The 13,502-nt window shown below is 35.9% G+C and overlaps 1 protein-coding gene across 3 annotated transcripts in view; it reads right to left on the bottom strand.

The window, feature by feature from the left end:
* The window catches only part of SPOCK3 (SPARC (osteonectin), cwcv and kazal like domains proteoglycan 3), a 481,502-nt gene that overhangs the window by 202,328 nt on the left and 265,672 nt on the right, over window positions 1-13,502 (bottom strand). The window lies entirely within an intron of this gene.

The raw sequence follows: 13,502 nt of genomic DNA, 5'->3' as shown, positions 1-13,502 counted from the left end.
ACATAAAGTCAGTAGATGTGTTGGGGAAGGAAAGAGAGTGACAGGTTTAAAAAACGTTATGTCTTTGATAACATTTTACATTCAATGAAAACTAGTTACAAAAAGATTACTTTTTATTTATAAAGGATAACAAGCATCCAACTGATGCTATAAGCATAGCATTAACTACATGTTAATGATTTTAGAATGCATGAAATGTTGTTATTGCAGATGTGGGTTGCTCATTTGATATTGCGTACCAGGTTCCTCTTAAGTTAGTGAAGCAAAAAAACATAGGAAGGGAAATAAGGAGTGATCAAGAAAGATGTAAGTTAGAGAATACAGCCTATGACTTTTTTCAAGGAATTAATGCTTATGAGAAAAATGAGAAAACTAGGTTAACTGGGTAGGTGGGCTACAAGACTGAATTCTCGGCTGGGCGTGGTGGCTCATGCTTGTAATCCCAGCACTTTGGGAGGCCGAGGCAGGTGGATCACGACATCAGGAGTTTGAGACCAGCCTGGCCAGCATAGCGAAACCCCGTCTCTACTAAAAGTACAAAAATTATCCAGGCATGGTGGCACATGCCTGTATTTCCAGCTACTCGGGAGGCTGAGGCAGGAGAATTGCTTGAACCCAGGAGGTGGAGGTTGCAGTGAGCCGAGATAGCACCATTGCACTCCAGCCTGGTCAACAGAGCAAGACTCCGTCTCAAAAAAAAAAAAAAAAAAAAAAAAAAAAAGAGATTGAATTCTCAAGGACTCTAGAAAAGTAAGAGAGAGAAACATAACTGGAAAAAATGTGAAATACTATCCTTACTTAATAATATAACCACAATTTTTAAACCTTGTATAGCTACAGTTGAGATAGTACTTTCTAAAGACCAGTAATACTATTAAAATTACATTAAGACTATTTTATGTGTACCATACATAATATATGACAAAAGAATAAAGGAAATATTCACAATAAGTAAACATAGAATTTAATTAAGGGAGTAGGCACAAAAAATTAAAATTTTTCCATTTCCTCTTTATGGTTATTTTGAAAATGAAGCACAATAAAAGCATATTAGACTAATAATTGAAACAATTTACTCTAATTAGATTTAATGATTTTTGGAGCTTTTTCATAATGTTACCCCTAGAGTATAAACCTAATAACTCCCATATATATTTTTATCTTTCTGATTATGAAAGTGGTATTACTCATTGTAAAAACATTAGACAATATGGAAATGTTTGATTTGAAAAGTAAAATCCCTTGATAACTCAAAGATACTTTTTTAAACAATTTTATTTATCTTAATTTGGAAATTGTTATTTTGATGTTATTTAACATCAAAGCAAGGCCTTTTGCAGGCTGATATGGAGAATGCAAAGATAAAAAAAAAAGACAAGGAGGCTTATAGACCCTAGCAGATGGTAAGTGTCACTCATATTATAGTGTAAGGCCACAATGAGGGATATAAATTTCTGTAAGATATAGAAGGAGAAATAACTTTAGGTGGGGAACACCATAAAAATTCACTGAATATAAAGCACTTGGAATTTACTCTGAAGGATGGATATATGTGTCTGCTACCTGAGAATATTCATTACCCCAGAATATAAAATAATCAATCTTAGCAGCTTTGGCAGTGAGTCTGATAGTGGAGGACAGCTACTCAAACAATGCCATACAAATAAAGGGATTTCTCAGGCATCTCAACCTCCTCCCTGAGTGTGACAATTGGGTTTGGAATTGTTAAAACAAGAGAGGTCCCACCCAGTTTAGTAAGATAAGCTAAATCAATGCTTGGGATCAGAATGTGACAAATCGTGCTTGTACCCAGAATAAGATGAACACTGATAAGTGGAGGATGCACGAGAATATTTATGTGCAAAGAATAGCAGGAGAAAAACACTTGCAGTGGACATACACGGGAGGGATCAAGTTTTAAGAAATCCTGTCTGGTCAGTCTTTCAGGCGACTGGGAACTGAGTAGTTGGAATGAAGTGGGATACGATATTGTAGGAAGAATCAAGGGCTGAGGAGAATTTATCACATATTAGATAAGTAAATCCAACAAAGCTTGTAGATTGGATTAGAGATGACTGTTATTTATAAATAATAAATATAAATAGGCTAAATAATCTGGCAGTTGTAGATTTAGAGTTCTACATTTATTGAACTACATGTATTCATAATGTTAACAAAATGGATAAGTATGGAAAGATAGGCAAATGATATAATCATACAATAGAAGAAGAAAACATTCAAAAAACTGTCAACCTTGGTGAAGCACAAAATAATCTAATCACATTTATACCCATGAAATTCGTAACATTTTAAAATGTCAATTAAAAAAAAAAGACAAACCTTTAAACACACTAGTCTCACCCATGAAATAAAAAAAAAAAAACCTGCAAAATTTTAAAACATGAGTGCATAGAGCACATTTGCACCCATAGAAATGTACAGACATTTTAAGCATATAATCTAACAGAGGATATGCATAATTGAGCACTCTCAAATTTGAGGATTGAAGTATTAATTGAAGAAACCTTTTGGAGGATAATTTATTGGGGGTGATAAAAATAAAATATGTGTTTTTCATTTGACTTGTTCAGCTTGTCTCTTGAATTTGGATGTATATAAATTTGGTAGTCATGGGCAAAGAAACCAAGATGTCATTTCCTTTTAAGAAGAAAAATTGAAAGAAAGAAAAAAAAAACATATCAAGTGTTCAGATATGATTCAAGCTTCTGACTCAAGTTTATTCCTGAGGCTGGAATCAATTCTGCTCTTTGAGTTCTATGAGATATTCCTTAATGCTTATACAAGAAAGTCTTCTCAAAACCTTTCAAAAGATAGTTTCCAGGACATTTTTCCTTGCAATTCAAAAGTTAAAACAAACCAAAAAAGTCAAAAAAGTCAAAAATACTATTTTAGTTGTTAAACCAATAAGCCCTGGAGGAAGACCGATTGTTCAAAGTCATCTGCCTCATTTACCAGCTCCTCTAAACCTGAGCATCCTCATCAGAGAAATGGCAGTCATTGTCATTCCTATTCCAGTTTCTGTGAGCATTACAGGAGTTCAAACATCATAGCAGTGCTTTCCTTCTGGAAGCTCTAGGAAAGAATTAGTCCTTGTGTTTTCTAGCTCCCATAGGCTGTCTCCATTCCTTAGCTTGGGTTCCCTGCTGTCCCTTTTCCTTCTTCAAAGAAGGCAGAGTCTTTCTCACATCACTCTGAATATGAGTATTTTTCCTCCCTTTCCACATTTAAGGAAACTTACGATTACTATGAGCCTACTCCAATAATCCATGAAATTTAACATATCATAAGGTCAGCTGAATAGCAACCTTAATTGCTCTTTGATATGTAAGATATCAACAGGTTTGGTAATGTTGGATATCTTCGTGAGGCCATTGTTCTGTCTACCACACTGTTACTAAGATATTTAGATGTCCTCTCAGTAATAGAAACCACAGTGTGTTAAGGTGTCACATGGCCCTTTTTATGTCACTCTGGGGATACTGGGGCTCAGGGAACTTGTAGAAATGATACTTCTCTGACTACTGCTATTGTTGTGAGTAATAAACCATCATCTGTGTTAAACTAGAACTATTTTCAGTGTCTGTATCATGATATTCAGCAGCATTAGAGAACCTTCTATAGTTAACAAGAATGCCATTTGCAATGATAAATATTTTAGGGAGGACAGACGTAGGAAAGGAAGGGAAAGAAGAAGGTGCTATAGCGGAAACCTATTTTCTTTGAATTTGTATCTAAATTCTAGAATATTATCTTTAAGTGCATGACACTTCAACATTAGAGAACTACTTATGTCACCATTTTCATGACTTGCATAGACCCTGCAAGGTCTCAGGAACAGAGAAGCCTAGGTAGCTATTGAAAATGACTTATTCTATTTTCAATCAAAGAAATAATTATTTTCAAAATCCAACTATGAGAAATATCATGGTGATTCACCAGATGAAACTTCATCAGACTCTAACAATCCCAGAATAATTTTAAAATAAGAAGCTTCAGCTCATTTGATCATGAGAATGTCAACATGCAAGGACCACAACATGGTCAGTTCAAAATTTGCTGTATGTTATTTTATTTAGGTCCATCATTGAATAAATGTCATTCCTTTTGTCATGCAGTCATTCATACACACTGTGTTCTATATACAACAATTTGCCTTCTCTTTGCTGCAATCCAAGTTTCTCCAAGTATATGTCCTAGGAACCTGCATCATCAAATCTTAATTCCTGACTTTTTCAAGCCTCAGCTCTACTAATTCTGTCACTTGAAATCAGGCCTCATAACTTTCTCCCTGATTGTAAAACTTTTTGTCCTGAACTTTACTACCATTACTAAAATTCGTTAAGAGCATCTTTTTGATGTTTTTGACAGGTAGCAAAAAATCCATGTGATTTGAAAAGAGAAATGGAAATGTGAGTGAACAATGATGTTTATTTTATTTAATGTAATGTGTTATGTTAACACATTACACATTACATTATTGAGATGTTAACCTCACAGAATGACACAGATGCTTGTTTTGTACTCTTTATAAGAAAGTAACATTATTTTCTATCAGTTAGAATTTTGCTCTTGAATCATCATTGTTGATAATGAAATATATTCAATGATTTAGTGTTAGCACCATAACACTAAGAGGATTTTTGAGGCCTTCAAGCAGCCAAAAAGTCTTTGGTATTAACATTCATTAACTTAAGCCCCAGGGGATGATACTGAATAGGCAAGATTCATGTAAAACTGACACTTTATTTCCTTTTTTATTCAATTAAAAAAAAAAAAACAAATTAAAATGTGCTATTAAATATTCTGCACACAAAATGTTGTTGACTTCCTTTTTATGCAAAGCCTTTGGCTAACATTATTTATTTTTCAATGGAAGGACATGAATATGAATACAGTGTTGGCATGATTTGCAACTTGTTTTTTATCCCAATGTCAGATTTTACTTTCTCCTGACTTTCAAAAGCATAAATGAGAGACAAAGAATTATTATATCAGATATTAGATATCATGAGTCATTGGGTCAAACACCTTGATTAGTAATATTATTTAAAATATAAATTGTAGTCTTATAGTCTCAGGATGCAAGGATTAAACTCAGGTACTGTTCCTATCTGTTTTCATAAAATCTGCACTTACTTTCTCATAATAATTATCCATTATCTTGTACTTTTTTATATCCTATATAAGATTGCGTACTCTGAGAGCAAACCTACTGCCTTGTGTTGAGTTGAATATATACTGGATGATCAATAAATTTTGAATGCATAAAATTAATTAAAGGATAAACAGTCCTGTATTTTAGAGATATTATTTTCAAAATAACTGTAATTTCTCCTGAAGTGTTACTTGGGAATAAACATTTCATTTCTTCCTATCAGTATTCATTACTGCATATGTTCAGAGGAGGGAGAAAAAAAACTAAGTAAAATTAGGAACAAAGCTAAAGAAGAGCAGATTAACCGATGTTGCTATGGGATTTAAAAGTATTTAGACATCAGATATATTACAGTATTCTCCTAAGTCTCAACCATATCATTGTTGATTTATATGCAATATTTTCTAGGTCCTTAGAAAAATGGTAACTCAAAATGCATACAAAATACTAATAATTTTAAAGAATTAGGGAACACAGGATCTCAAGTAATATCCTTGTCACATATTTTTATTCTGTTTCATCATATGGTATACAACAGGCTGAGTTTGACTCCCCAAATATTTCACATCTAAATATACATATGTAACTATATAGTTGATATTATATATAATAATATTTCTATGAGGAGATGGAGGGAAGGCATGCAAATCTACTAGGCTTGCCAAAATATTCCAGTTCTAAAAGAGAACAGGACAGATTAAAGGAAAATAAAATAAACAGCTTGAAAAATAAAATAACTAAAATTAAAGAAGTTAATAAACTGGACCTCTCTTTAATAAGGGAATACATTTCTTTTTTCTAGGATATTTTTAAGCTGTCATCATTAATACATATATATTAACTAAAAATAATTTGAATGCTATTATTTTGTGACTCCATTCCCAGGAATGTGAAAAATTGTAAAGATGTAAAGACAAAAATACCAATCTCTCTTGTGTTGGGACTTTTCAGTGTTTACAAGGCTAATGTCTAGGCACCTGGCAATGAAGCCATTTTGAGCTCTTAAACTTTTTTGAAGAAGCCTCTAATGTGTTTTAGTGGACTAACGATTATCTGTTTATCTGGAAAACTTAGTAGAAATGGAAAGGTAATTATTTATGGAAAGAACATGCTTTTTATTATTAATTATTTGAAATACCCCAAAATTCATGCAGACTACTTAGAGTCAATATTCTACCAATGCATGTAAAATGTTAGAACTGGGTAATAGTGCATTTCCATTTGCCAACACTCAGCCTTTTACTATGGTTTTCATGGCTGGCTTTCGTAATCTCTCTCTTTCTTTCCCTTACCTTCACCTTTTCTCTCTGCCTTTAGAGGTTTTGTAGTGAACGGTCTGCTGGCAAAGAATTTTCTATTATTGTTGTTGTTGTTTTTTTTTTTTTTCTGAAAATCTCTTTGTTCCACCTTCAATTTTGAAAGTTAATTTTGCAGACTCTGTTTTGGTATCTTTTCTTCTTTTGGCACTTTTAATGTGTCATTCTATTATCATCATGCCTCCACTGTTTCTGATGACTACTTAGTCATTATTGATACCATTGTTCTCCTTTGCGGACTGTGTAATTTTTCTCTGGACAGTCACTGGCTTCTTGGATCTGTAATTTGTCTACTTTATCAAATTTGAAAAATGTTTGCCATTAATCAAACATTTTGTCTCTGGGTTTATTTTTTAAAGCTGCTTTAGATTCATATCAATATTGAGTAGCAGGTGCAGAGGTTTCTCATATACTCACTGCCTCAGTAAATGGATATCAACACCCCTATTATTGACATCCCCATAGAGTGGTACATTTATCATAATCAGTGAAGCTATATTGACACATCATAATCACACAAAGTCTATAGTTTACATTAATGTTCACTCTTGGTATACATTTCATGGGTTTTGGGTAAATGTATAATGACATGTCTTCACCATTATAGTATCACAAAGAATAGTGTCAATTCTCTAAAAATCCTCTGTGCTCCACCTTTCCATTCCTTCCTCCTGTCAGCCCCTAGCAGCCACTGATCTTGTTACTGACTCCATAGTTTTGCCTTTTCCAGAATGTCATATAGTTAGAATCATATAATATGTATGTAGCTTAGCTTCTTTCACTTAGTAATATGGGTTTCACTTTCCTCCATGTCTCTTCAGAGCTGGACAGCTCATTTCTTTTTAGAGCTAATGAGTACTTCATTGTTGGATGGACCACCACTTATTCATCCATCCTTTCCTCTTTTTTTTTTTTTTCTGTCAGGTGTTTCCTTGAAGTGATAGATTTACTTCGTTCGTTATTGAAAATATATCTTCCAAAAGCCCAATTCTGAGTAACCATAGTTTTCTTTCAGTCATTATTTTATATAACATTGTTATTCTGTGACAAAATGTGGTCAGTTCTGTCTTCAGCTCAATCATACAAGTGCTTTCCCTTCAGACAACCATTTTACTCTATTTTGCAGCAGAATGTTTTATGCATCCTTCTGATTTCTTTATACAGATAATTAAAAAGCATACTCAAGAGTTGAGGCTAATAAAATTAATGCATTTTCCTACTTTGTCAAGGATATTCTGAAGTGAAACTGTTATTTTATACTGTGGTCTCTGAGCAGTGAAGAATAAAACAACTACAACCATCATTTGTTGCCACTGCCCTAATTGTTCTAAAGTATTAGAAAGTTTATTCACTGTGTTTTGGTAACATCGTTGCAAACTTTAACATAGTGGAAAAAATGCAAACACATTATTATTACAATATTATTATTATTATTTTAAAAATTTGACCTTACTGACCCTCTAGAAGAGTCTTAGGGATCCCAAGGAGTTTATAGATCACACTTTGATGATACTGTTATAGTGATAAATTAGCTCTATTTCCCAAAGACTGACTCATTTAGAGTGTCATGAGCCCCATAGATTCCAAAAAGAGGTTTCTGTGTTCTGATTCATTGAAACTCTTATACCTACCAGCATCATGCAACCTCCAGATAGCTACTGAATTCACAGCTCCCTAGGAGCTAAATTTTGCCCTGAATGTATGAATCTTGTCTATTTGGTCAACGATGTAAGAACTACCCCATGTTAATTTATGAAGTACCTCCTCCAAGTACTTAGTTCCCTGATCTTTATCAACTCGATCTGCAAATTTGGTCACGTCAGCAACCCTGAATTCTAAACTGGGAAACCAGGGTTCATGTTCTGCTTTCTACCTGTCTGCATAGTTGTCTGGCACCCGCCTAATCTGATTCCCTCTAACTCAAAGACTGAAGAAGTGTACAGCTGGTTATCCAGTGTCTGATTATGTTTGTCTCATACATTGTGCCCATTTATATAGTGGTTTTTGAAGGGAAGGTGATATGGTTTGGCTCTGTGTCCACCAACCCAAAACTCATGTCAAATTATAATTCCTCTTGTTGGGGGAGGGACCTGGTGATTGGATCATGGGGACAGATTTCACGCTTGTTGTTCTCATGATAGTGAATTCTCATAAGATCTGGTTGTTTAAAAGTGTATAGCACTTCCTTCTTTGTTCTCTCTATCCTGCCACCATGTGAAGACATGCTTGCTTCTCCTTCAGCCTTCCACCACAATTTTAAGTTTCCTGAGGCCTCCCTAGTCAGTCCCACTGTATAGTCCATGTAACTGTGAGCCAACTAAACCTCTTTTCTTCATAAATTACCCACTCTTGGATAATTCTTTATTGCAGTTTGAGAACTAACTAATGCAGAAAATTGGCAAAAGGCATGTGGTACTGCTATAAAGATACCTGAAAATGTGGAAGCAACTTTGGAACTGGGTAACAGGCAAAGGTTGGCACAATCTGAAGAGCTCAGAAAAAAAGATAGAAAGCTGAGGGAAGGTTTGGAACTTCCTAGAGACTTATTGAATGGTTATGACCAAAATGCTGATAGTGATATGGACAGTGAATTCTAGACTGAGGTGGTCTCAGATGGATATGAGACTTATTGGGAACTACAGTAAAGATCACTCTTGCTATGCTTTAGCAGAAAGACTGATGGCAGTGTGTCCCTCCTCTAGAGATCTGTGGAACTTTGAATTTGAGAAAGATGATTTAGGGTAGCTGGCGGAAGAATTTAGGGTAGCTGGTGGAATGATTTAGGGTAGCTGGTGGAATGATTTAGGGTAGCTGGTGGAAGCAAAGTGTTCAAGAGGTGGCCTAGCTACTTCCAAATGCCTATGCTCATTCACATAAACAAAGAAATGACCTCAAACTAGAACTTATATTTTAAACGGAAGCACAGCATAAAAATTTGGAAAATTTGCAGCCTGACCACGTGGTAGAAAAGAAAAACTCATTTTCTGGGGCACAAATCAAGGCTGCAGAAATTTGCATAATTAAATAAGAGTTGAATTTTAATAGCTGAGACAATGGAGAAAATGTCTCCAGGGCATTGCAGAGACCTTTGTGGCAGCCCCTCCCATCACAGGCCTGAAGGCCTAGGAGGAAAAAATGCTTTTTGGGTGGCAGGCCCAGGACCCTGCTGCCGTGTGTGGCCTCAGAGCAGGATGCCCTACATCCAAGCTGATCCAGCTCTAGCAATGACTAAACAGGCCAAGGTACAGCTCGGGCTGTTGCTTCAGCAGTTGCAAGCTACAAGCTTTGGTGGCTTCCATGTGGTGTTGGAGAGGCAGGTGCACAGAAGGCAAGAATTAAAGTTTGGGAGCCTCTGCCTAGATTTCAGAGGATTTATGAAAAGGCTTGGATGTCAAGGCAGAAGTCTGCTGCACAAGCAGAGGCCTCATGGAGAACCTCTACTAGGGCAGTGCACAGGGGAAATGTGGGGTTGGAACCCACACAAAGAGCTCCCACTGGGGCAGTGCCTGGTGGATCTATGAGAACTGGGACAATTATCCAGACTTCACAATGGTAGATCCACTGACAGCTTTCACCACACACCTAGAAAAGCTGCAAGCACTCAACGTCAACCCATTAAAGAAGCCAAGGAGGTTGTACCCTGCAGAGCCGCAGGGGTGGAGCTGCCCAAGGTCATGAAAGCTCACTCCTTGCATCAGGTTGCGAGACATGGAGTAAAAGGAGATTATTTCAGAGCTTAAAGATTTAATGACTGCCCTGTTGCATTTCAAACTTGCATGGGGCCTGTAGCCCCTTTCTTTTGGCTCATTTCTCCCTTTTAGAATGGGAGTACTTACCAAATGCCTGTACCTCCATTATCTCTTGGAAGTAATTAACTTGTTTTTGATTTTTCAGGATCATAGGGCCTTGCATTGTCTCAGAAGAGACTTTGGACTTGGACATTTGAGTAAAGGCTGGAATGAGTTAAGACTTTGGAGAACTGTTAGGAAGGCATGCTTGTGTTTTGAAATGTGAGAAGGACATGAATTTGGGGAGGGACCAGTGATGGAATGATACACTTTGGTTCTGTGTCCCCACCCAAGTCTCATGTCGAATTGTAGTTCCAAATGTTGAGAGAGGGACGTGGTGGGAGGTGACTGGATCATGGAAGTGAATTCCAGCCTTGCTGTTCTCAAGGTAGTGAATTCTCATGAGATATAGTTGTTGAAATGTGTTTAGCACTTCTCCCTTCATTCGCTCTCTTCTGCTGCCATGAAAGATGTCTTTGCTTCCTCTTTGCCCTTCTGCCAAAACTGTAAGTTTCCTGAGGCCCCCCAGCCATGCCTCCTGTACAGCCTGTGGAACCATGAGTCAATTAAACCTCTTTTCTTCATATATTACCCAGTCTCAAGTAGTCATTTATAGCAGGGTGAGAACAGACTAATTCAGAAGGCTAATCCAATACAAGTCATTCCATCAAAGCCTTCTTTTTTTTCAGGTGATTCAAAAATTGGATATATCTATGGCCATTGCCTATTATGTCTTATAGCAGCTTTACGGGTAGTCTTATGAAAATATTATTGATCTTGATAAAAATGCATTATGTTTTATTGATTTTTCTGTGTCAATATACACACAAATAATTATTTCAATAATGACCACATGAATTTAGAAGTATTTCAGTCTATCAAATGCAAACATTTTTCTTCAACTAATTATATCTCAAGGCTTAGAAACACACTAATCTTTCTTTTGCCAAAATGCAATTATAAATAACTTCAATTATCAGAGACAAAGTAGCTGTAGTCTGAGTATACTGACTCCCCCACTTTATCATCTTACTAGATTCTGGTCTGAGGAGTTCATTGACCTTTTCCATCTACATGTAAACGTTTTCTTTTTTGGTCATTTATTAGTTACACAGATCTTCACACCAGGCTGACTCACTAGCTCCTTACCTATAATGTTCAGATTTGGGACTTTATTATGGAACGGCTACAGTTCTTTGGAATTCCTTGTGACTCTAACATTGATGTACCACCACTCTTATGTTTCTTCGCATACAGACAGCTATAAAATCCAAAAACAAGATTTCAAAAACAGAGTGGCTGTGAGTGATGGCTTGTGCCTGTAATCCCAGCACTTTGGGAGGCTGAGGCGGGTGGATCACCTGAATTCAATAGTTCAAGACCAGCCTGGCCAACATGGTGAATCCCTGTCTCTACTAAAAATACAAAAATTAGCCAGGCAAGGTAGCTGGTGCCTGTAATCCCACGTACTTGGGAGGTTAAGGCAGGAGAATCACTTAAACCCAGGAAGTGGAGGCTGCAGTGAGCTGAGTCTACACCACCACACTCCAGCCTGGGTGACAGAGCAAGACACTGTCAAAAAATAAAAATTAAAATTAAAAAAACAAAAACAAAAAACAGAGTAATACAGGACTTGATCACTTGTAGTGTGTCATAAAATTACAATTGAAAAACCACAAACCCATGAAATAGAACTATATCAAGGCCATTTGGTATATTGCCAACTCCAATCACAGTCATATGACTTATTAAATTTGATTTTTGTTACTTTTGTTTTATAAGAGACAGAGTCTTGTTATGTTGCCTAGGCTGGCCTCAAACCCCTGTGCTCCAGGGATCCTCTCACCTCAGCCTCCTGAGTGCCTGGGATTATAGTCACATACCTGCACACCTGGCTTTGCCTTTTTAAATTAGGAAAGACAAGTTGAAACACATCATAAGCATAGGCATAGATATTTTCTGGCCCAACTTCAATGTATAATTTACATACTTCGGAAGAAAGTTCTAGAGGTGTTTGCAATATGTGACACAGAGAATGGTAAAAGCTTCATGAATTTTTCTGACACATAAATATTTGTACATAGAGTATCCCTAGGTTTTCCATCATGTAAATAATTTTGCTATTTTGTGTTTTTATTTTGCCCCCCACGTTCCAATGTGTCACATATATTTTCGTATTGTTTACAATACGAAACAGATGTTCTCTTTTTTAAAGTGCTTTACTCTTTTAGAAGGCAAACATGAGAAAAGGGAGAAAAAAGTCTTTAACAGGATTCGAAGAGTACTTGATATGGAGTCACGTTTCTCTTTTCACAAGACGAGAAGGGTATTTTTTGCCTATTAATAATAAAAGATAATTTAAGGTATTTAATAAAAATAATTTTTCACCTTGATCTTCTGTGAATACATTTTATTTGCCCAATATTAAGTATTAGATGTGAATCTAAAAGAAGCTATAAACCAAAACACTAACTGCTTAAGATATAACTCCTCTAATTCAACTAATACTTCAATAATGCACTAAAGTAATATATTTCTTATGTATGTATTTTCCTGAAACATACTAGACATTATTAGCTTCAGCTTACAACTAAACACAAATATTAGGGCAATTTTCAGCAATGGCAAATGGAGAATTAATCTGTGTCAGAATCCTACTACTACTGAGGAAACATGCCAAAATATTAAGGGCCAGTATGTTTAGAATGAAGGAACACAGCTAAGGCACAAGGTACAGTGTACTTTTGATTTGCAAAAGCACAAGTGATTCCTGCTGGCTCATGAGTTGGTATGAGAGAATTATAACTGGATAGATACACAATAATTGTGCTAATTCAAGTTATATAATAATAACATTATGAAGGAAGCAGTGTTGTTCATTATCCCTTTGCAAACCACTACTATAAATTCAGCTTCTGTGGCACATCACTTCCTGTGCAAACAAACATTGATAATACAACAAGCTGGAAATTCTTCAAAACTGGCAGATTGATAGCACAAATTACTCAGCGAAAGAGAAAGCCTTCAGCAGCTTCAGAAGTACTTGCTACATAAGCATGATTAAGTGTTCCTGTACAAAACCACAAATCACAATAATGAATCAGATGAAAATCTTCAATAAGAAACTTAAATGCACCAGCTGGTCTTCATCACTCAGCAGTGTTACAATGTAAAATGATGACATTCTAAATAGCCGTGTTGGCAGCCTCAGCAGACTGTCTC

Source organism: Papio anubis, chromosome 3 (assembly GCF_008728515.1).
Source record: "Papio anubis isolate 15944 chromosome 3, Panubis1.0, whole genome shotgun sequence".
Taxonomy (NCBI): domain Eukaryota; kingdom Metazoa; phylum Chordata; class Mammalia; order Primates; family Cercopithecidae; genus Papio; species Papio anubis.
Note: the sequence above shows the minus strand (reverse complement) of the source record. Positions and strands in the feature narration are given on the sequence as shown.